General features: G+C 29.1%; 2 protein-coding genes across 17 annotated transcripts in view; one reads left to right on the forward strand and one right to left on the reverse strand.

The window, feature by feature from the left end:
* Nucleotides 1-10663, reverse strand: part of LOC108567733 (regulator of G-protein signaling 20) — a 32662-nt gene extending 21999 nt beyond the window's left edge. For 7 of the 13 annotated variants that reach the window (XM_017928356.1, XM_017928351.1, XM_017928355.1 and 4 more), the window contains exon 1: nucleotides 10075-10662. The gene's annotated coding sequence lies outside the window, so the exon portion shown is untranslated. Of the gene's footprint in view, nucleotides 1-6563; nucleotides 6801-10074 lie in introns of those variants that run through there. The other 6 variants (XM_017928352.1, XM_017928349.1, XM_017928359.1 and 3 more) reach the window with 4 other exon arrangements.
* The window catches only part of LOC108567731 (zinc finger protein 84-like), a 58258-nt gene that overhangs the window by 18686 nt on the left and 12857 nt on the right, over nucleotides 1-26715 (forward strand). The gene's annotated exons all lie outside the window — the stretch shown is intronic.

The following is a 26715-nucleotide window of genomic DNA, read 5'->3' on the forward strand; positions in this document are numbered from 1 at the left end:
ATTGATCACACGATTTGTTTTACTAATGTAAATAATATAATATAAACCTCATTAGTCGACACCCTTTGTTTTGGTCGTTTCTCGCAACAAAACCCATTTGAATAAAAAAATTCATAAGACACTAATGAGTTATTAATTGAACAAAATATTGACAAAAAGCATAAAGCTTTTTTAACATATTTTTAGAATAGAAAAATTACATATCTAACATAATGCGACTTCGATCAGTCGAAAACAAACAATTGGAACAAAATAAATTAAAAAGTACACAAAATTATTATGTCCCAAAACCAAAATGAACTGATATTTTAATAAAAAAAATTATTTGATAATATAAAAATGGCGGCAAATTAAAATGTCAGTTTTTTTCCGGGACACTCAGTGTCAAACAGTTCGGGATATATGCATAACCATAAGCACTATGCGAGGTATATTAAAACGATATAAATTGAAGTTATAAAAAATTTAGACACAAAATTATTTTCTTATAAAGTTTGTCCCAAAATAAACTGATATTTATTTTTTTTAATAAAACACATTTTTTATTTGATAATTGATAAAATAACTTAATATATACACGCAAGTCTATATTTGCGCTGTTTATTTTTGTATGTATTTAGTTCCTCAGTTTCAAACAGTGCGGAATATTAGCAAAACCCGCACTATGCGATGTAAATTGAAAATTTAGAAAATACGGTTTTTTTATGTATACTGTTATTTCTATACGAATAGTAAGAGATAAATAAATTGTTGATATATTGGATATTTATTTCCGAATTTCATTCTATGATTGTCAACTGTGTTGCATTAAAGGATAAAGAGAGTTTTCCTTTATACAATTGCAATCATTACCTTACAACATTTTCGAGGACCTTTTGTAAATACGGTCCTTGCAACTGCAGTAGAAGATACTTTATTTGAAGCGAATCTAATTTTATATAATGATCCTCTCTCATCTTTTTTTCTTTAATCTATATGCTTTCCCTGGATTCGTTACTTGTCTACAAGATTTTTTTTTCATCTGTCGTTTCCTTTACTTAGAACTTGAAGCTTAAATTTCACTTTTACGTTGAATTTGATTATGTAATCTTATTGTTATATTTAATACAACAACAAAGGGTTATGTAAATGTATTTAGTAAATATTTTCTTCATTAAAAATAAATAAGTCAAACGCGAATTCATACAACACGCTAAATTTTTTTTTATATAAAGCGATTCTACAACTAAATCTGATTTAATCATATTATTATAGTTCAGTCAAATTAAACAAATTTATTTAGTAAAAAAAAATACATAGATTTTCGCACATGTAACAGAAATAAAGTTTTCACTTTTCTAGGATATTTTTTTACATTTGATGTAATTTAAATTTTTATATATATAAAACAAAATGTTTGGTTGAAAACTTTTACTGCATCTGAAATAAATGAGTAAAGTTTAGATTTTGCTTTGGGAAACGAAATGAAAACATCATGTTTGTATTTAATAAATGAAGTTATTAAGTTGATGAATGTATTGCGTCACATTTCTAATATTGGTAGAAACGTAACAAAAGCAACATCAATCACAGTAACGAATCAAAACAAAACAGATGTAGAGAATTCTAGATTTGCATGTATTTACAATTTGGAATCATGGGTGGGTGGAATTGAATTTTCGTAGAAACAAAAGAAAAACGTACGGGAAATTACGTAGAATTCCGAATATCCATGTAATCAAATCATCGTTTCAATGCTTTTGAAAATGCAGAAGTAAATAACAAACAGTTGGTAAATGAAAACAGCAATGGGAATTGTTAAACAGCTTTATTTAATGAACTTGGAAATGTGTACAATTGTTAATAAAAAAAAGATGTTTTTTTTTGTACTGTTTTAATGGGTCAGACATTCCGAGAAGAGGTAATATAATGGAGCCGAAGAAGAACAATGTTGCTCCTTTAATATCACGGATATAACGGGAACCAATAAGGTTCAGATCAAAAGGAAATGCTTTCAATCGAAAATCGATATAATTTCAATATATTTCACATGTGTACGGTCTGCTAATGAAAATTCCCAGACACCTTGCTCAAGGCCAATGACAGACAAACAGCGAGGACTTCTGAATCACTGCATTCAATCGATTTGATTTACTCCGTGGATTTATAATAAGTTCAGTTAAAAACAGATTTTTCTCCAAAACAAACAAAAATTATTACATAACATTTTATTTTCAATTATTTGTAATTAATATATTACACTTACTCAGAGATAATTAAATATAATATTATTGAATTCCCACTTTACATGTTTATATACTTGAATTAAACAAAAAGTTGCTTTAATTGGACTACCTTATTAATAGCAATGAAACTAAATTTGTAAATGTAAAAGTTATTTTAGTCATTTTATTGACTTTTCTTATTTCTATACTTGGATTAAAAAAGTTGCCTTAATTGGACTATCTTTAATTAGTTCAATATTAATGTCCAATTATAATTACAAATTATTTCCATTAGAAGAGGAAAGATATAAATTGGAAAAATTGCATTTATTCAAAATGTAGTTATCAAATTATAAGAATGGAAAGTTCCAAGTTTTTTAATTATTATTATATTATAAAATGAGTTTTTCTATGAAATATAGTTGTATAGTTCACGAAGTAATACAATATTCAGCGATTCCAATCAAAAACTTTTGCTAATAATAACCAATCATGGTGCGACGACTTCCAACAACAAAATAGTCAAGGGAATAGAGAACTTCATTGAAGTACCAGGAGAGGCTACAGTTTGATCCAATATAACTTATAATAAATCTAGTAAAAAAAAACTTGTATATTGAATTATGTAATAACGATGACTTCTGTAAGAATAAGAATTTCATAGTAAAGGAATTTTTCATACATACCAAATTTTACTTTAAGATATGCTATGATATCATAGGTTAATGAAGTATTTATGTAAAATGGATTTAACTTCAAACTTCATTCAAAATTAGTAGAAAATATTTTTTTAAACAATTGAAGAAAATTCCATATTGAACTAAAAGTAGTTTTTTATGTTTCTGTACTGGAATTAAAGGAAAGTTGCCGTAATTGAACTATCTTATATAGAGTATTGAATTTATTAAAACAAACTATTTCCATGATAATAGTTTTTCGGCGTAATTTGAAGTAAATTTGTTTCAATTCTAATGAAGTCAATTAATTGAAGTAAACATTTCAAAGTACTTAATAATGTATATATTATAAAGCTTTATCAGCACGGGCTTTAAATATATTAAATAAATAACTAGATTATTTACAAAACTAAATAAATCTACATTCAATATTATATATAATATATATATTTCCTGTAATATATTTTCAGTTTAATTTATAGGCAAATGTAAACAGGATTTCCCCTGAAATTACGGACTGAAAAAAAAATATAATACCACCATTACAACTCGCTTAATTGGAATTATGTAATTACAGAGTTTCTGTATTCAATTAATCATTCCTTATAATTATTCTATTCATCTCTAATGCAAGGACTTTTTTTTTCTTATCTTTTCTCTTCTACCAACTTGACACAAAGCTAAACCATTTACTTATTAAACACTCCACATCAATTTCTCCGTTTTCCCATTCATAATACATTTTGATACCTTTTAATTCTGAAAATTATTATTTCAATTAAATATGATTTAATATTAATTAATTAATTATATTTAATTTCTGTTTCAATGTAAATGATATGTATGGATTATTTAATTTGTTAAATGATTAAAACTGTTGACTTCTGTGGAATGGAATTAAATGGAAAATCGGAATGAATTAAACTGTGAATGTGATCGCATTTTGTGGCAACCGCAAATTCGAATTGCATGAATTCAGTCGGTGGTTTTCTCGAATAATTTCAGAGTATTTCGTTGCTAGAGATCATTTGACTGTGAGAGCATTATTCAAATTAAAATCGAAATTTGCCTTCGGGAATCGAAATGAAATATTTAAAGTTTTTAAATGAATATACATTTGGATTAATGCCTTTTCCACCATTTATTTTATTGAAAATTAGCATTTAAACTAAATTTGTTATTTTAAGAATTTTTATTGATTCTACATGTTTCTATACTGGAATTAAGGAAAGTTGTCTTAATTGGACCATATTTTTATTAGAAATTAAACTATATAGATTATTCTAATAGTAGTCAATTTCAATAGGTAATTTTATTAATTTTGCATGTTTCTGTACTTAAATTAACGAAAAGTTGCCTTACTGGGACTATCTTTTCAATAGTATTTAAATAAAAATTATAACATTTGCTATAACAATCACATATAAACAAATAATTAAAAGATCATAAATGATCCACTGTTACAAACACTGTTAAGAAATACGACGAGGCAGCAAAAAAAAATAAAATGATTTAAAACAATTTAATTTTCAAACAACTTTTAAGAATGAATTGTTTAATTTTTTGTGAACGTTTTGAATCTTGTAATTTGCAATTACTGAACATGAAATTGAATTTGTTCTATAAAGCATTTGAATTCGTTTAATATTTAAAACATTGTCAAAGGATTTCAGGTACAATAAATCGCAACGTCTTTTAAAATAAATTTAGCGAATAAGGAGACAGCCAACATTCTCTCCATTCATAACTTTCCAAACTTCTCTGTAATTCGTTAAGCAAAAAATGAATGGTTTCATGTTAAACAGTATTTTATTTATGTTTTATTATAATTATTTTATTCTAGACAAAAACAAATGTAATACAATTTTAATAAATTAAACAATTGATTTTTGATACAATAATCTTTGGTATTTTATAAAATAATTATTTCACGTGTCCAACGCTTTATCCAAAATCTAAATAATTTCGGTTCTCGAACATAAATTCGGTCAGGACAAGTTATCTAAAATAATTGCTCCAAAAATGTTATATAAAAAAAATAATTTAAGTAGTTTTAATTATTAGAATTCAATGGAAATAAATAAATATTAAGATCAGATGTTTACTTAAAAAGGAAATAAATAAGAAATATAATATTTATAATATAAATAATTGTACAAACATTTTACTACGAAATGTGTTTTGTGAATGAATTTGTTTTGGCTGAAAAACTGTCTTTCTATTTACATTGTAAACATATTTAATATAGCAAATATAATATAAATAAATGGAATTATAGGAATACTATATTTGTTTAAGAGCAAATCTTGTTGAGACTGTGAAATGAAATGATGTATGCGATCATTGCACGTTGCCCCATGTTTTCTTTCATACAAATCCACTTGAAGTTTTCTTTCAATTCATTTCAGCATTCTTTGAAAACACTTGTATTTATTTATATTTCATGAAAATTAAGCGCGTTAATCATAAAAGTATTCAAATATTATTTACATAAATATTTCCAATAATAAATTTATTAAAGCAATATTTACACTTTTTTTAATTTGTATTTTTTTATAAATTTGAGTAAATTTAATAATATAAAAGAAATTTAACTGAATGAATTCATTAGAAATACATTGAAAACCATTTAGTTACAAATCAATTATAATTGGTTATTATTTTAGTAATGACGTATTTATAGGAAAAACTGCCAGTGGGTTGTTATTAATACCATTAATTGTCAATCACGAAATAATGAACCTGACGGTAAAACCAATTTCAAACAAATGTCGGACGTCAACATTTAATTATTATTATAATTAATGTAAAATCAAAGCTTTCTACTTTCAATATTTTCCAACAAAAAAAAGTAATCATCATCATTAGTTTATGAACATTTTAATTATGTCACAATTAATAATTATTAAAAAAAAATATAATCAGAGTCCAAATTAATTAAAAAATAAATAATAATTAAATTATATGTGTTTAAATAATTAATTCTAAAAAAAAAAATATTGAAAATATGTCAAAATATATTTTTTATTAATAAAAATCAATCACTTTTAATATTATTTAATTTTAATTGGAAAATGATTTATTTCACGTTGTTTCTTAATTTAAATGTATTGCATTTAAAATATAAATGTTAGTGAAAATATATATCAATAATGTTGATAATTTGAAACTAATTTGTAAAATTTATTATTTGTACAATTTTATGAATTTATTTTAATAAATATTTAAATGAATAAATGGAATTTATTAAAAACACTAAAATCGTGAGTGAGTATATAAAATATTTATAAATTAATTGGATTATTCATTTTGTTGCGAACTTTAGTTGTTTGAAAGCAAAGTTCAATTTAATTAATTCAGTTGAAAATAATTGTATTTCAATAAAACGCATAAATTTCATCACTTGTTTTTATTAATTTGATAATAAATTTCATTGCATTTTAAAATATTTATTAATTAATTTAATAATAATTTCAAACTTAAATATTTATGAGTAATTATTTTATTTGTTTAAAATTGAATTTAGTTAATTTAGATATAATAATAAAGTAATTAATTTTTAATTGCATTTGATAAATATCATTTTTAAAATTGTATTGTTTTGTATGAATTTGTATTTATTTTGTAAGAAAATATTAAAATGCATTGGATAATTATCGAGATGTATTATATAAAACGTTACCTTTGTAGTTGCTTCTGTCTCGTCGGATGAGGAACAAGTGATGCTGGTTACCTGCGAGCGGTTGAAGTGCGCTTTGTGGAGCCGCCGGGTTGTGTTGTCCGACTTTGGCCGGTTCGAAGCGAACTGATTGCAGTTTCTGTTGTGTCTGCGTTGAGGAAGGCGGACGACCGTTGCCGACTATGCGCGAATCTAGCCTAGACACCGCCCGGAATGGGCCGAGCTTCTGCAGACCCGTAGCTAGAAGCAAGTCCCGGGCTGCATTTAGAGCTTTATCATGTGCAGATTTACCAATTTAACAACACCGAAAGAAGGGTAGGAGAAACGGGGGTGGTTCAAATACATGCACACAATTGCACATCCATTGCGCACATCGCCCCCACCAAAACCTTATGGACAGTCCCTCATATAAGCGCTTTACAGGCGATTAAAAAACAAACAAAATTCTTTTACCTTATTTTATATATTTATTTATATATTTTCTTTCGTACTTTATTTATATTTATATACGCAGCGAACGAAGCTTTGTGACGGACCCTTAATTTATTTGATCAATAAAAGTTGAGGCACACGCGAAATGACGACTCTTTATTTTATTTTATATTTTCCCCCCTGAAATTTCGCATTTCGTGTAATCTCCCGAAACAATACGCAAACAAACAACGAAAATAATAATAATGACACGCAGATTTTCTTCTTTTTTTTTTCATCATATTTTTAATTGCAGGAAAACCAGTTTTCCCACAACAAAATTCACTAAATTGTTGTTTTTTTTTGTTTAAGATATATTAACTATGCCGAAATGGCATTTAAATTTTATAGGTTTTCAACAAAAAAATTCACAAAATCAAACTTTTTTTTGTTGTTGTTTAATCTGAAGTAATGATGGAATATGCCGAAATGGCATTCAAATTTTATTCGGATGAGTAAATGGTTGGGACGGAATTCTTAGCGTTGCGCCCTTCGTAGGGACAAGATCAACAAATATTCCGGGCGCACATATTAAATCTTCGCAGAACGTTTAATATTACTGCCCTTCGCATCTTCGTTCGTTCTTTCATTTTTTTTTCAATATAAACGTTCACGATAGAAAAGCCGTTGAACTGAAGAAGTACTTTATAGAATCCTTTCAAAAGATTACTCAATTTTCAAGACTAACCTCAATTTATTCTATTTTTCTTTTCACATTTTTTATATTATTTTGTAAACATAATTGAAATTTCATTTTCATTTCCCTTAAAGGTTCAATGCCCTTATAAATCTATATATTTTTTTATGAAATATTTGTATATAATTGGACATAAATTTTATGTATATATTTAACTATCTGTTTAATTATATTTTTACTGGAATCTCAATTGAAATACATATTCTAATAATATCGTGCTTTCATGAATGAAATTACTGAAACTATTGAAAATTTATTTTTAATCGCAAAAATATTCGTCACTGTCAATATTGCATGAAAATTTCTAGAGTTTCGAACGATAATTCCCGGGTATCGAGACAATAGATTTTTCTAAAAATTCCCGGGAATTTTGTTCCCGGTTCAGCAACCCTAATGCATATATTTACATTGATTCAAAATGAAATAGTGCTTTGAGTTGGGTCGAAATAGACTCATTCAATATTTACAATATTGGCCATTAGCAGTGGGTATCGTTCGTCAACGTGATTTTCTGCATTATGTAATATCGCCGCTAATCCTCTTACGTAATGGCGCGGGGGAAGGGATCATTTTTGGGCACTCGGATTCCATTAACGGGTCTAAGCTCTGCTAAAAGCCGACCGTTTGATGGATTTTTCTCAAACATTTTCGTCTACTCATTCAGTTGGAAAATGATTTTTATTTCATTAAATTTCATTCATTTCTTTTTTTATTATTAAAAAAAACATTTTTATTTAAAACACTTTTTTTGGAACAAATAAATTCGGAAATTTTATGCCGAAAATTTAAAATTTTGTTAATTTTGTTAATAATATATATTTTTTTTATTTAAAAATGGATTTGTGTTACATTTGAATAATCAATGTTTCAGCTGAAAATGTTTACGAATCAACAACAAAATAAAAAAGAAAATGGACTAAACAACAATTACTGAAATGTACTGTAACGAATAGCTGTAAATATAGTAAAAACATTTTCCATCATCGACCATTTCGTTAATGGATTTTTATTATTTATAAGTATGAAATGCATACGAAAGGTTTAATGCAAAAGCTTTTAACATTTTACGCAACAAACCAGAAACCAAAAAACGAAAACGTGCTCTAAGCGTTATTATTGTTGCTTCGGATAAAATATTTTGAAAATTTCAAATTAATTAAAAAAAACAATCTGAATTGCATTTCATTTCCTTTGAATGAAATTTAATTATTGATTACATTCTGTAATATATTTAGTTCATAATTAATTGTATTTATTTAATTAATATAATAATTGTAACAAATATTGCAACTATTATTAATATTTTCATTTCATAATTAAATTAATGTTGATTTATTTCGATATATATTTGATTTATTTACTTGCATTCTATAGTATTTTGATGTAATTAATTAATAAATTATTTTTTTTTGTGTGTGAAATAAATTTAAAATAAATATCTTTATTTATAAGTAATTAATTGGAAATAATAATTACTAAAATATTGATATAGACATAAAAAAGTGTATATAAAAATTATAATAACAATTGTATATGTAATTGTATATTGATTGTTAAAATACCAAAATAAAGTTTTTTTTTAATGTTATATATCAGCAAATTACTAAATATATAGACAATGAATATAGCAAAAAAATAGTAATAGTAATCATATTATATAACAATGAACAAAGGAGACGTTTGACCATCTTATGTACTAAGGAATGCGAGTGGACTAACAAATTGAACCAAAAAAATAAAATCAAATTTGTCAGTCAGTAAGAAGCTTACAAGTATATTTATAATGATGGGTGATCTCTTAAATGCTAAAAGACATGCGGCGTATGCGTTTGAATCGTGCGTGAAAAAGTGGGACAACATGAAAATAAAAAAAACATAACGAAATGGAACGGACACCGAGGAACACGGGAATCGATTCCCGTTGCCTTAACTGCCGATTAATAATATACATGTTACCTGTTGAGGATACTGAAAGAAATTTGTGATATGTGAGAAAACGAGACGAAGTAAATCGGGCGCCAAACATATTAAGAAAGAAGAAGAAAAAAAACGTAAAGAAGACAGAGACGGGAGAAAGAGTTGTGTAATATTTGAAGGTTTTTTTAATAGTTTATGTGTTTCCCATTCGGTTTGGAATGAGGTCATGTTCGCTGGTTTATATATCTTTTTCGGAGCAGAGGAGGAAAAAAAAATAATAATATCATAATAATAATAATAATAATAGTGTTTTGCGTTCGCTGCGGGGGAGGGCGCAATTTCGATGCTAACTTGTTGCATAAAGTAATGCACTTGTTACATGTTAAGAATAATCGATTGTGTTGGGTAATGGTGATACGACTAAGTTACCTTTATCAGTGGCCATGGGTGTGCACGCAACACGTGCCAATTGCTGGTCCGGAAGCGAGAACCATGTCTTAAGAGATTCGAAATGAAAAGAATGTGTTGTTTGGAAACTGTTGTTTGTGGTGTTAAAGTTTGTTTGTTTGTTGTTGTTGTTTATCTGATTGTGTTTTAGTATCAGTTTCTTGTTGAATGTAGGTGTTATCGATTGGTGTTCTGCACCGTGATAAGAGAGCGTCGGATGGTTGTCGGAGCGAGTGCAGCCAGAGGCGCCCGTCGAAGATGGTGCTGCTGCTGGATGAGTGGATGAGAGGAGTCGGAGCGGCAATAAACACGGCCGGTCAGTATGCACTGCACTTTATTCACCCCCCGTGCTCATGGCACTTGTTCACCCTGGCGCACAGCACACCCTACCGTTGATACTCTTTGTGCGTTACACCCATTTCGATGAATAAGTGATCGCGATATTGTAACGCGATGGGCGCGGGTTCGTACGTCGCGACGACTGCTGCGAGGCGTTGCGCGTCGGTGCGCGATGGTGCGCGTTCGGGATGCTCGTGCTGCGGTCGTCGCGCACCTCCCCCGTCCGTCCAACCGTCCCTCAGTCCTTCCATCCATCCGCCCCTCCGTCCCTCCAAACCCTCCGTCCTTTTCCAACTGCATCTCTACCGTATACCAAGATGGCGGACGACGCCCGGAATCGACGTCGGACGCGCGTCGGCGGCAACGACGCCCGCGCCTAACAGCGACGCGCCCCGCCTGGCGCCGTCTCCGTCGGACGCACGGCGTGTCCCGGTGCCAAGTTTAACGCCGCCACCGCCACCCACCTCCCATCGATCGATTGCGATCGCGACCCACACCTGCCGGATGCGCCGACGCCCGCTCTCAACCCGCCCCCAATCATCCACCACCACCACCCCTTCACAACCCATTCGCCTTCTGTCTCACTCCACGCGCGCCACCCTTCCGGACAGAATCAAACACCCGCTCATTCATGTTTTTTCCGCTGCCGCCCCCGCGCGGGTTCGCACGCATCTCTACAAAACGCGGAATCTCTCCGCCGAACCCCGATGCGCCCCCCTTAATCACCGTTTTAATTATTTATCAAAGAAAACCCTTCGCTCATCATACAGTCAACTTCATTCATCCCTTTAAACATTTTGGATACGCAAACTCATTGCAAAATACCAACAAACATTGCTTACCCTATTTTTACAAAGCACATGATTTGCATCCAGCAGCATCTAAAGAACATCCACTCTTTGAAACAATTAAAAAAAACGAGAATTTTCCATCAAAAATCATTGAAAATTATTCATTCTATTTACATTTTTCTATTTTAAATTATTCACAAAACGTAAATGTTTCATAATCATTGCATGTCTTGTAAATAAAAATATGAAATACGGAAAATGTAATAATTAATTATATTTATTGTTAAAGTTACATAAGAAAATAATTACAGAAAAATAATTTACTTTTTATTTAATATAAACATTTACTTATGATTTTAGTTAAAGAATGAACAAATTATGAAAATATTCTAGTAAATAAATATTGTTAACAAATATTTGTAACAATGCAAGTCGGTGGAAGATTACCCTATAAAGTTACAAAGAGGGAACACTTGAAACTTTAGGAAACTCTATTGACTGAAAACTCTCAAGTTTCGAAAGATAACAAACTGATAACTTATAAAGCCTATTTAGATTAATTACAATTATGTAAAATACTTAACAATATTTCATAAAAATATTAACAAATTATTAATTTAAGTTAACAAATTAATTAAGCACTAATTCTCACAAAATATCTAAAGAGATGAGAGAATTACAAAATAGTTTTTGTTTATTAAATATTACCAATTTATTTAGACAAAAAGTATATTGGAAATATTTAATAAAAAATTAAAATGATCATTAGTGTAGAAACCATATTTTCTGTTGCTTATTATAAAGTTTATGTAATTGGAATAGTTTCTACTATGAAATGTATCTTGATTATATACTTTACATGTACACGTAGAATAATTAAGAGTATTAAAGTTTATTACTATTTTGCAAATAAGTTTGTTTAATGAAATATTAGCACAATCAAATTGAATATCATGTGTTTATTTAACAAATAATTAAAATTGAGAAGGAGATACTAGGGTCAATAATATTTTGTAAACAAGTACAGTAAAACCTCGTTTAGCGTTTTTAAATAATAAATAAATAATAATATTTAAATTTAGGACTTTTTTTAGACGGCAATGGGTCTGCGTTATAACAAATTAGTCTTATTGTTGTTAAAACTTGGGTTCGGTATTTCCATCTGCATGTTAATGTCAAAGTTAACCAATTTCAATAATTAACTCAACTTAATGTGAATTAATAAAAATAATTTATGATTTCTATTTGAAACTTTTTTAGTCTGTACATATTTATGTAATTACATAATTAAATGTTTTTAACTTTTCTTAAGTTAGTAATAATCCACCTGTTTTATTTAAACGCCTTATTTTAATTAGTGGATAACTATTGTTGTTCAAACTTGTATTCGGTATTTCCATCTGCATGTTAATGTCAAAGCCAACGTCTCATCACAAATTCACGGAATACCACAGGACTGGAACATTGGGTGCGTTTCTTGTCTGTACTGGGAAAGCAAACGCCGAAGTCAGAACCGAAACTGGTGCTAATTAATTGATTGCATCTACATAAGATTCGCTCCTATCAGGAAGATCTACAAAATCGACGAGAAGATGTCAAAGCCACCAAATTGAATGATTTATGTACAACCATATCAATCCATTAAATACCGAGTTCTGCACTCATCTCATTCCTTCGTTGATTCTTCCATATATTTTTTTTATTCTCTCTATACATTCGATGGCGCCCTTTGCCCTTATTAGACGGATACTAGACAGGCTTTTAATACATCGAGAAGCAGGCGAAACAATGTGATCAATGTGTAATACTGCTGGTATCATGTTCAATGCACATACTTCTTCACGTGCACATAATTGAAATCCCCTCCACCACAGCTAGTGACAAAGGTCAACCGTGGTTTTGGATTCACACATCACCAGCTCTGATATCGATTTCGCCTTAAGCATATCCTGTGGTTTGCCATTACGTCGACAAGAAATTTCATACAGAATTGCATAATAAATGTAAAAACGTAAAGGGCATTTCGCATTTTGTAACGTGTTTTCTCTTCACTTTCTTTTCATAATCTGCGAGTTAAAATCGCCACCGTTAAAATAAGTATAGTACCTACTTTCTGTAGAGCTTTATACAACTTTACGTAATAAATATCGCATTAAGTTATAAACTTATAAAAGTAAGTACAGTATTTTCACATAACATATAAAAAAAAATTGTAAAGTTATCTTAAATACAATTGATATAAATAATAATGAAAATATTTATTTTAATTGTTTTTTGATATATTTTCTAAAACATATCTCATATATCGCACGGAAATTTTCAAAAAACTACAATATATCTACTATGTATTAATTGCTTATAACACTGAAATCAACTAGGTTGCTTAGGGTTGCTCAGTTTCCAATTTTGTTTTGCGGGACACGAGACAACTGTTTAACATATTCCCGGGAATTCTCGGGACTCGATGTAAAAAATGAATAAAAATAAAAATATAAATTGTTGGTTTTGTTTCCAGTTTTCATTAAGATCATCTGAAATTTCTCGATTCTCAATTTCCGAGTATCGAGATTATATATTTTTCCAAATTTCCCGAGAATTCCCGGTTCAACAACCTTAGTTAAAATTAAGTTTATCTTTTCTTTTTAGTATTTTAATTTGAACATTGTATAATATGATGACAAATAGTTAATTTATCAGAAGTAAAAAAGAAATATTAGTGGAAGGAAAAGTATACTAGTTGAAAAAATTGGAACGTAATCCGCTTAGTTTTTCGTGCACAAAAGTATTTTCGGTGCAACAAAGGGGATGATTATATAACGTTCTATTACACGATTTACAATATTTGCTGTAAATGGACGGACACGTGAAACCAGGGCATTGATGTCAGCATCAGGTATTCTATTAGGATCTTCTGGCTAATATATATATATAAATAAAAAAAATATGATGGAAGAGCAAAAAAATCTCTAGATGCTTTGTTTGCATTTACGATCGCCTATGCATTTTGCGGGATATGGAATTCCCGCTGGAGGAGAGCTTTTATTTGCCGGGCTAATTAAAGCCGGCAAAATTTATTAGAGCTTTTTTTATAACTCAACAAAAAAAAATCCTCGTTTCATAATTACAGAACGCAAAATCGATGTGTATAATAATAATATAACTTTTTTTTAACGCGCGTTGCGTTTTATGATGATGTAGTTTTCTTTATTTTTTCGAGTTGGGATGACAATGGAAGCATGATTAAATCGGGTATTCTGTTCGTTAAGGTGATTGTTTCGAGTAAATCTCGTGGAATGGTGTTACGGAGATGCCGGGAATTGCGATGACGGCGTTATTCGATTTAGGTTGAAGAATAGGTTTTTTAGTTTGTTCCTTTCGTCTGACTGCATCAGCCAACAAGTTGATCAGTTCTCTCCCAACACAGAAGACACACATTTTACGACATGAACAACTTTGTACAGTTTAAAATGGATCAATTTGATCTCTAAAACGCATTGTCAACTTTAACATTTCCAATTACTACATTTATACTTTACCAATTAACTTGATCTTTTTTCATTATAACATTTATTCCAACTAGAACAATTAATTAAAAATTTTAATCTCAATTGAATATAATTATATTAGATAATCAAAATAACATCTAACACTTCTCATAACTTAACTAAACTGAAAATACTTTTTTAGTTGTACTTTTCGACTTCAGACTTTTCTCAGTTTCAACTTCAAATTAACAAATTTGAACAAAAAATTTTTCTTCAATTTAATAAGTTTAAACCATTGTTGAATTTTTAGTAAAAATATCATTGAATTGAATTGAAATATAAGTTGAAAATTATATAAGAATATTAACGCTGTTGTCAAATTTTGAATGTTGTAATAAAAAATAATCCTATAATTACTTGATAATGAATGTATGTAATAGAAAATATCTTAGGAAAACACCAGCAGCGACGCCTTATAATTAGCAATACGATTCCGCACCCGACGTTACGTGACGGATGTTGCGTAACTGTACGAGGTGTCGCCGGGATCGTTAGTATATATATTTCCGTTTTACGTGGGCGACCGTAAATCCTATTATTTTCTTATGCCTGTGCATCCCGAGGCTCTCGGGTATCGAAAGACGACAAAGGATTTAAATATCCGCGAATGTCTGAATTGAAATCCGAGGAATCGCAGCCCACTCATAACACCTACCTTTCGATGCGCCTCATTTCTATTAGAAGAAGAAAAAAATTAAATACGTTTTCTGAAAAGTATAAATAAGCAAATGCTGGAACTTTATTGGAAAGTGGTGGATCGCAATAGTTTTCCATTATTGAGGAAACTCACCAGGAATATAGAACAAAGTGTTTCCTTGTTTTCACTGAAAAATATACATTGTTTTCTTCCGATTTATAGATGGTTACGCAATACTTAAAGGTCAATAATCATTATTTTTTGCTACTGTTAAATATAAAAAACTGTGTTAAGTATAGTATATTATTGTTGTTTGCTGTAATAATGAAGTGTTTTTTCCGAGAAAAGTTTCTTTGTATCAATGAACCTTAAAAGATTACTAATCATTAACTTTTGCTAACAAGATGTATGAAAATCTGAGCAATCCAGAAAATCTTTACTTTGTATATTACTCTTATTGTTATAAGTAGAATATAGAATTATTATTTTTTTTTATAAAAAAAAGCTAAGTTTCCATTATAAGACATAATAGTTTCATAGTTGCATAATTATGCAACTTTTAAGGATCATTAATAGCTAAAAACAACTAAACAAATTTGAAGACAACTATAAAATTTTTAGGAGTAGAAACTATACAATTTTGAGCACTCCTAAAAATGTACACACTTTATATTATTATAGTTATAAGCAACAAAAATATAGATTTTTTTTACAAGAAAATCTGAATTTTAGTCATGAAAATAAAATTTTACTAATTTGTCCACAAAAAAATAGCCTCTGTTAGGGATGGTATTGCATTCACGTTGATAATTAGAGGTTGTCGAAATCATTTGATAGGTTTAATTCCCCGAAATGCAATTGCCGCAAAACTTGTGATGTAACATGAATGTTATGCAATGTCCCGGCGCATCCACCGTAAAGTTGCGAACCGCATGAATTCATGTCCGTACATGTTATGCAAGAAAAATGATCATTAGAAATTCGTGATTACTACAACATATCTCCATATTAATTCTAAATCATTGGCAAATACTCCGAACGGGACTAAGTATCAATATGTAAATATATGCATTAGCATTTGTACGTGAACGTAATAAGCACGGAGCGATCAATATATACACTGATACATGCTTTTATGTTATACATCACATTGTTCTTCAATGTTATATATATTGTGTAGACGGTTTCTGTTGCCCTTTGACCTATTACATATGTGTAATACGCGACAAGTGATTATTTTTATTTTGTTGCAAAATTGCTGCAAACAAGCGAATTGTCATAAAATTTATAACAAAGCGGTCAGAAAAAAACGTCCTTAATTAGATTTAATATTTGCAAATTGAATAAACTAAAATTTTGACCATTTTATAACAAAATAACTGAAATTTAACTAAAAAAAATGGTATATTTTTATTGCAAATCTATTTTTTTTTATCAATGAATATTTTGCATCAAACAATGTTTATAATAATTTATTTATTTACTTTTGGAATTAAACAAAATAAGCATTATATTCTTATTATTATATAATAAGTTTTTATTTGAATTTTTACATTTTAATTACTTAATATTCTATAAACTAATAGCGTTAATTAGTTAATTTATCTGTTTTTATCAATAGATATAAAATGATAATAATAAATCTTATTATTCTAACAGTCATAAAACTATAACTAAAAAATAATAATAACTTTTATGATACATTTCATGAGAATTACGTCATATGTTTTATTCACATTTTTATACAGTTTATTTTGTATAAATACATATTTCATTTTTACAATTTATGCTTTTCTACAATTATTTTCATAAAATCCATTGAGAATCCATCCAAAACCTCGCATAGTGGGGTATTGACCTGCGCTTATTCAGTATAACATGAATGTTCAAGGGTTTTGTTGTGATTCATTTTTCAATTTTTATACCAAAAAAATATTGAAACAAACTATTTTTCAGTGAACAATATAAATTTAAAAGAAAATAGTATAGAAAATATTTTTTATTTATACATAAATAATCATTTTAATTCCTTTGTGCGTTTATAATAGTCCGGTTTCAAACAGTGCCAAACCTGCACTATGCGAGGTATTCCTGTATTTATTTTCTATACTTCTATTCCATAGTAAAATATTGATATAATTTATATTTCTGATGAATTGACATTCAAGTTTCAAAAATCATCGTTTCTCAAATTCATTAGTTTTTTTTTGTCTTTGGCTGAAATTAGGCCAATAAAGATTTATAAGTAAATAAATATATTTTTTTTGTTAAACATTAAATATATTCATTTCTTTTTTCAAAAAATATCGACCTACATATTTTATTTATGAATAGATAATATAAATATTTTTTTTTACTTAGATTCATCGTTAATATTGGATGGATTAAGCTACATTGTTCGTCTTCATAATTAGGTCTAGAATAATTTCAGTTAATTATTTTCAGAGCTGGGTCCTGCTTTTCCAACGCATCCTTCATCAACTGTAAAACAAACACAAATAATAAAAAAATATTAGATTTTTTTTTATTAAATTAAGATTATTTTATACTTTTCATTTTCTTGTTCTTACGATGATCCTTCTTGCAGTATCTCAATATTTTCTCCATTTCTTTTATGCACTCAGCACATGCCCTGGCGATGAAACTCTCGTAGGCCATAATCTGTAAAATAATTATATATTAACTCGAAGAAAGAAAAAAAAACGAAATAGTTCTTATAAACTATTTGATTTTACACTACTAATGTTTATCTCTGATCCTGCATGCACTACCAAATTATTATACAAATAGTCCTTGCTTTACGTCATTAATAGAGTTGCCGTATTTGGACCACCTGAAACTGTTTTTAATTTAATAATGAAACAAATAATACTATTTATACATTCAATTTGATATTATTAAAACAATACAAGTGATAATTGTAAAATTAGCATCCGATTGATGCAATGTTACTAATATTACAATTCGAAGCAACTTTTTTTCTGGAATCTTTCTTTTTAGATTTCTTTCATTAAGAATATAATACGTTTTAAGTAATTAATAATTATGAAACAAGGAATATGTATACGTGGCGTAAATTGAATGGTTGCATTGTAAAAAAATAGCAACTAACTTACATTCAATCCGCAAATGGTTTGCATTGATGATGTTACATTAAGCAAATAGAAGTTAATATTTTTCTGTTCACATAAGCCACAATCCATTTTATTGACTTAGAAAGAAATAACTTCTTATATTTAGTTACACTTAAGTCAATAACTGTCGCTGTTATGCATTCAGATCAATGGAAAAATTAGCAAGGGAAGTTACTCAGTACCTGGAAAAAGAAAACATATTTATTATTTTCATTGTGTGCACTTAATTTTGATTTTTAAACATAAAACAAAAAAATTAAACTATTACCAAAACCTAAGATGTGAATTATGTTGTGATAATAACAATAATTTTCATTTCCAGCAGTGAAATGATAATTATTATTATTGTTAAATTGGAGTGCGTAAAACACGTGCAAAAAAAATTGAGACATTGTAAAAAGATAAACTAACTAGAAAAAGGCTATATCCATAAGACATTTCTAAATTTATTTCTTTTCAGTTATATATGAAAATTATATCTAATCTAATTAATTATGTCGATAATTATTATGTCCCAATATACAGGATATTAAAATTTACCTAGAAAAAAAGACACATTCATACAGATTGTAAAAACTTAAGACAGGGCCCACACTAAGTACAAAAAAAAGTATATGAAGATAGATCGGAAAAGAAATATAAGGAAGGTCCCACGCTACCAAAAAAATAGATAAGATAAGGACGGTTCCTCACTACCAATAACACATATATACCCACAGATATATCAAGCAGTTACTTAACAGATAGATATGAAAATGATTGATTAGATAAGTGAGGTCCCAAACTACCCAAAAAAGACACATCTACAATTATATTCAATAGTTACTGATAGTTAAGTATCTTAATAGAAAAACTTATATTGTCAATAATTTGTTACAAAACTAATGATTAATTAATTGGATATAAAAGTTATTAAAGTTAAATGTCTGTGTACATAACAAATACATATACAAAAGGGATTAACAGCGTAATTACAAAAAAAAAATACAATTACATTAAATAAATATTTTGATTTTATTTTAAAAAGTACAGTTTAGTTAAGAATATAAAAATGTCATAATTTTTCACTTTTACTATATTTTTCCATGACTCAATGGATACGTGTTTTTTTTATATGAAACGCACGTACATCTGGAAATCTGTGAATGGACTATTTCATTCATCTTTCAATAATAGTAAAAGCGTCGGATGAATGAATATGCGCCATGGCGACGACTAGGGAGGCCGCACGGTGGCAAAATGAATAAAATAGTGGATGGAGCGAGCGTAGGATGATGCAGCGTCGGCATATCATTTATGCAAAACATATATATATATATATAATAAAATTATTCCGGGTCGCGTATTTTCGTGAGCTCCATTCCAACAACATTCACTTTATTTTGCATCAGTCCGTCACGAAGATATTTCCCTTTCGTAACATTTATTATGCAATTCCACCTTTGAACTATTGACTGCAATCAAATAAATTCACTTCAATATCTAAACAAATATTTATATATATATATATAATTATGTAATACATATGTATTATGTTATGTGAGATGTGTATAATGTGTATGTATTGCGGTGTGCATCGCAATTTCGCTGTTATTACGCTGTATCCTGTCCTATGTATGTTGTCTGCTTTAACCTACGTCAATCAAAGCTTGATTGCATGTCTCATAAGTCAGCGAAATTCAAGCTAATATCAATTGGATACATGTCACAATAAATATGAGTTTGTCTTATTTATACACAAATTGATATTATTTTATTTTTCATGATTTAGCGCAGTATTTGTATTTGCATATCATAGTGTTACAGTTTGATGTGTAACCAATTTAAATTGTAACTAGTTTTGAAGTGTTTCAACAATATTAATATTCCGTTCCTACAAAAACAGTCGCAAACCGAATCTACGTAAAATGAAACCATATTTACAGTGAAGTACGTCTAGTTGTTGTATATTCTCAGTCAGCGTAGGAAATTGGGCGACCTTATTGTGAATCGGCGTAAATTGTTTGACAATTCATTTTTTTAAGTCAAATGTATTTGATTAATGTAATGTTCTGAAATTATATCGACTTCGACTCTAAAAATATAATGCAAATTATATAGAAAATAATGATATAAAAAAAATAAAACGTTTCTTTGCATTTTCTGAGAGAAAAGCTTTTTAGGCGATTGACAATTCCGTGATTTATTCCATATAAAATGGATTTCGAGAATACAAAATAATTTACGAGATCTAAAAATGCAGTTGCAGTTTATTTTTAATTTATTGACCCTAATTGGGTCAAAAGGTTGTTGATCTAAGTCTTCCTGCCATTATTTTATAATATTTGAGATATACATATGTACATGGACTAACACGTCTTCAAATAAAATCGCGCGCAATAAGTAACAGTAAATTACGACAAGAATCACACAATGACTGATTTAACTCCCAGTTACGACAATTGGTGATTCAGGGACTTGAAAAGTATGCAGCTTGTATATTTGAATTCTCTTCTATCTTTTACAATCTTTATCTGGCTTAATATCCTTATTAAAATAAAACGTATGTATTAAGGATATTAAAGCATATTTTGTTAATTAAATATTAATTGCAGTGATTTTAGAAACAGAAAACAGTTTTTTTTTCGTTGATTACAACCTAACAATATGATTAAAATAACCATAAAGATTAGATAACTTACTTGCTTGCGACTTGTCCACGATCTTCAAACGTCTTTCTAAAGTTAGCGTAAATTATTTTGGGAAATTTTAAATAATTTACTTTGAAATTTTGGAGAAATTCTAAGATTGTGGATTTTAGATCTTTAGGGAATATTAATATATATTTTTTTATATTTGTTGTTGATGTTTACTTAAGTATAATGTATAATTTGAGGTTTAAATTGATTGTACATCAGCTTATGGATTTCTATTTTCTTAAGGATATCGCGAAATGCGCGTTGTTTACGAATTGAAAATTTGTTTGTGGATTGCTTTCAAGATCAGAGATTGAATGCTGAATTGAAGCAGCGTGTCGTTGCGGTGTGTGATGGAGAAGGCGTTGACGTGAAGCCAATAATCAATGGTGCACAATGCAAAAACGGCTGAAGGATCACGTATGCAATTACAGGGACGTGTCCTGGCTTGACGTGACCGATGCAGAATAAGTTTTATTGAAGTGACGGGTGAGGCACTTCCGGCCGACGGATTACGCAACGCACGCTGCACTTGACCTTTGGACTAAGAAATTTGGTTCAGTGTGCTAATGTAGTCCGGATTCCGGTACGTTGCAGCCGTGTCCCGCAGGCGACACGTGCTGTACTGTGCTGTGCTGAAGGTGGAAGGGGCCAACGGCGGCCCCCGGGCCACCGCCACCACCATCGTCTTCACTTCTTTGATGTTCGACATAAGCTGGAATTAAAACGATGCATCCCTCTGAATAATTCACAGTCGACCTGGCCTGCTCTGGTCCGCCTCTCTTCATCCTTCATCCAACAGTCGTACGCCTATGGTTTACTCGCAAATACGGGAATCGCGGAATTGTTGCGGGGGCGGCTTGTAGGGCACGTCAAGGGCTCCAAAGGCGCGCACGTACGCGCCAACTGCGACCCCGATGGTAAATACAAATTTAATAACAGCCCTGGACCCTGCAAAGAGCTTGATTAAATGTAGCTAATTTGCGATGCATCAACTGCCAACTAATATAGTTGTTGCGACCCCAGCGAAATTGCATGTTTACATTAACGCAGTTCATAGGCCAATCAATAATTAATAACTTTATTATTAGCTCAATTACAACGCACCAATGGTTAATGAATAACACCTTGGTAGATATGAGAATTGCGTGCTTCGTCCGGCTCTGTCCACTCATTTTTGGTACATCTAAATCATTATTAGTTTTTTTTCAGACGAGCTTCTTTAAATAGATCATATAGTTCCTTCTTTCTTCTAAATTTAGAACGCTCAAACATGTATCAGTGCTCGGAAGACTTCAATAACTTGAGCCAAAGCGGTGTCCAAAAATTTTTCTTCACAACATTTTACAAGTTTTGTTACTTTTGTATTTAATTAGTAGATTAAATAAATTAAAATTAAAACAATGGCCTTTTTAACTAGCATATTACCATTTTTTTTATATTTCTTCTGTTTTCAGCTTTCAAATTTGAGCAATAAACTACGAAATTACAAAGAAGTATCTTCACTTTTTTAATTATTAGATAATCTTGGATCACCGAATGCAACAAATTTAGATAAAACTATAACATTTTCCTTCACTCTACTGTCATCCACTGATAGAGAGATAATGAGTTTTCATTATCTGTTATAGCGAAGTGCACGTCATTCCTTGGAATTTCACTGCAACGAAAACAGTTTTCCCTCCCCCGTTGAATTTCTATAGGGAAATCCTCGACACGTGCATATTCAATTCTTGCATCATCCACAAACGCGGCTCCAATTTGCGAGCATCTCAATTATTCCCATCTTAGTCGTCGAAACCCATTGAAAAACGTCTGTATTGTTGCCAACTGCACGAACATCTCCCTAATTACCTGCTAATTGCATTACTCCCAACCAATGTTCGCACATTTGACATTATTAACCGCATTAAAATTTCGGTTAAACACAATCATTTCTGTACATAACTACACAATATATACGTAGCGTATTATGTAATATTTTGCCCCATGATGATTTCTATTCAAGAACAATTATTATAACTAATACAAATTAATGATATCACTATTCAAAATGAATTTTTATGAAGCTTTCACAAAATATTAAACTAACTTTAAGTGAAACCTTTGAAATAAAGTCAGTTTTTAGAGCAGAAAGACTTAGCCTTTTGTATATTTATTTTCTTAAGTGTATAGAACAAATTTTACTTTACTTTCACCAACATCTTATACACTTAACGTACGATCGATAATACGTACATACATATCCTCTCACCGAATTGGTGTGTTTGTATATTTAGATGAGAATTCATCGTTCGTTAAGATTCGCTAAACGTACAGGTCGTCTCTTAGTAATAAATTCATGTAACGTTTTTATTTATTTTTTACTGAATTTTAGTAAATAATATGTATTATAATCATTATCTTTACGTTTTATATAATTACTCAATAACTTCGCATGTTACTTAAAATATTGATAATGTAAATTGAAGACAAAACTTCTTAACGCTTTTAAGTTTTTACCTTGTTATAAACTTTAAAATTTAAATCTTTATCCAACATTACAATATTACAATGTTGGAGTTATATAAGTTGTAAAATATGTTATTTAAATAAAATTCCATTAAAGTAAAATAAATATTATGAAACGTTACGTTTCCTTTGATTATGTAAAAATAACCGATGGAAACGTGCCTTTTACTTTGATGTTCTAATCAATTTTTATATTTCCTTCTTCTTCCGTTTCTACATTTCCTCGAATGAAAAAGCCACACTTTTTGTAAACCTCCAGTTCCGAAGTTATTATTTTATTTTTTGTTTATTTCTACTTCCTGCAATTTGATTTCTATTTTATTTTTTTGCATTGTGACTATTTGCCGTGTAAATAACCGATGGAAAATTAATTGTAAATATTGGACGGCGCACACTTGGGAATAAATTTACCTTTCGGTTTTGAACGATCGAACTACACAGTCAGCAGTTTGTCGTTACCAATTTGATTCTTTATTTTCAGCTCGGTGTAATTATTTCTGGTCTCGGCTCTGCGGTGAATAAAAAAAATTATAATAAAGTACACCGTTCCATTTTGCGAAATAATGATTATCCCTATTCAAACAGGCAAATCAAACAAGGATTAAAAAAAAATATATGATGAATTTATTCCTTTCATTTCACATTCGAAATATGCGTATGGAAATTGAACCCAATTACTAATTATTACTACTCTATTAATAATTGAATGAAAACGTGTATTTCTATAAATTATTAGATCGACGGACTTGTTTAATTACTATTTCCCATTCATCATGTTTGCTTTCATCATAAACATTTGTTAATTATATTTCAGTCTATTTATATGAAAAATTAATTCACATTACCAGGAAAAACATTACTGAATAATTAAATAAATTGTTTTACAAACTTAATGAAACTCATTTTAAAAACAAATAATAAAAATTATAATTAAACAATTTTCATGAATTAGCCGTTGATTTTATGAATTCACTGGAAATTCCCCCATTTTTTTTATAATTGTTTTTATAGTTTTCTTGTATTTCGTGGAGAATAAATAAGTTGATTTGATTAATTTTTTACATTATTATTTTTTTAATTTCTCGAGTCCCAAGAATTCCCGGGAATGCCTTAAACAGTTGTGCCTTGTCCCGGACAGGAATGAAAAAATGTCGAGACTGAACAACCATAGTATGGAAACTTGAATGTGCATTATTTGTAGCTTTTTTTTTACAAAAAATAGTATTAACAAAGTAATCATTATATAATAAAGCTGAGAGCGTGAACTGTGCTCTGGGATTAGATTAAACAGTTTGGTTAGGTTAAGTGATATACAAAAGCGTTTCATACCACAGAGAAGAAAGGAATCTGCATCACAGTACAATGAACTTTTTGGCCTAGAAAAATAAGGGGAACAACGTAAGTTTCCTCCCTTTGTGGCTTACTCGGAATGAATTAGCTTCTCTCAAAGGCTGAAAATATTATTAAATATACAATTTTTACAAATGAAATAATTGAAATTATTTCATCTACAAAAAAAATACCTATAGGATTTTCAATGTTGAAACTGTACAAATAAATTGCTTAAATATTTTTTTATGAAATATGTGGTAGACGGTCAATAACCGATTGATAGTAAGCAAATAACATATTACTAGTTGGAAACAAATCATTCATATTTCCTACAGAAGAAGCAATTGAACCCCGAACAATGAATATTAATGGAGGGCAATGCTTCTTCGTTCCTATAGGTTTTATGAATGTCACCTCGCAAAACAGGTAATGAGCATAACTCGATCATCATACAACCGATGATGTGAATTATCCACAAGGCGCACTTATCCGTTCACAAATCAAGTTTTGCAAACGTAATCAAATAAGTTTCGCACTGAATGGAATTTGTTTGATAATAACCAAGCAATTCATGAATAATGCAAATACAAAACCAGACGTACTAAATCTGCAAATCGTTAAAGCACATCGTTTGTTCACATTTAATTAATCAATCTTTGTAATACAATTACCTAATTGAATGAGTTCCTGAATAATTATATTTATCCCAAAGGAGAAACGACCTTGACTTTGTATGCAGCTAAAAATATATTTCCCTAAATTATATAAAACTCATTAAATTTGATACATTGATCGTTTTTAATTAGATATATTAATGAATCCTTTGAAAGTAAAGAACTAATAAAAAGTTTCGTATTTTTTCCAACTTTAATATAATAAATACATTATATAATTATTGTTGACCTTTGTCCTAGTAAATATGAAAAATAAATAATTTCAAAAAGATACAACATATTATGTACTTAATGATGTCCTTTTACCCTGAAAAAAAAATGCAAATAATTATATTTATCCCAAAGGAAAAACGACCTTGACCTTGTATGTAGCTGAATATGCATTTCCCTAATTTATATAAAACTCATTAAATTCGATACTTTGATCGTTTTTAATTAGATATTTTAATGAATCCTTTGAAAATAATGAACTAATAAAAAGTTTCTTTATTTTTTCCAACTTTAATATAATCAATATATTATATAATTATTGTTGTTCTTTGTTCTGGTAAATATGAAAAATAAATAATTTCAAAAAGATATAACATATTATGTACTTAATGTTGTCCTTTTTCCCTGATAAATATGCAAGTAATTATATTTATCTCAAAGGAGAAACGACCTTGACTTTGTATGGAACTGAATATGCATTTTTCAAATATATATAAAACTTATTAAATTTGATCGTTTATAATTAGATATATTAATTAACCCTTTGAAAATAATGAAATAATTAAAAAGTTTCTTATTTTTTCCAACTTCAATATAATCAATATATTATATAATTATTGTTGTCCTTTTTCCCTGAAAAAATGCAAGTAATTATATTTATTCCAAAGGAGAAACGACCTTGACTTTGTATGCTGCTGAATATGCATTTCCCTAATTTATATAAAACTCATTAAATTCGATACTTTGATCGTTTTTAATTAGATATTTTAATGAA

The sequence above is a fragment of the Nicrophorus vespilloides genome, unplaced genomic scaffold, assembly GCF_001412225.1.
Source record: "Nicrophorus vespilloides isolate i.1.1-1 unplaced genomic scaffold, Nicve_v1.0, whole genome shotgun sequence".
In the NCBI taxonomy this organism is placed as follows: domain Eukaryota; kingdom Metazoa; phylum Arthropoda; class Insecta; order Coleoptera; family Silphidae; genus Nicrophorus; species Nicrophorus vespilloides.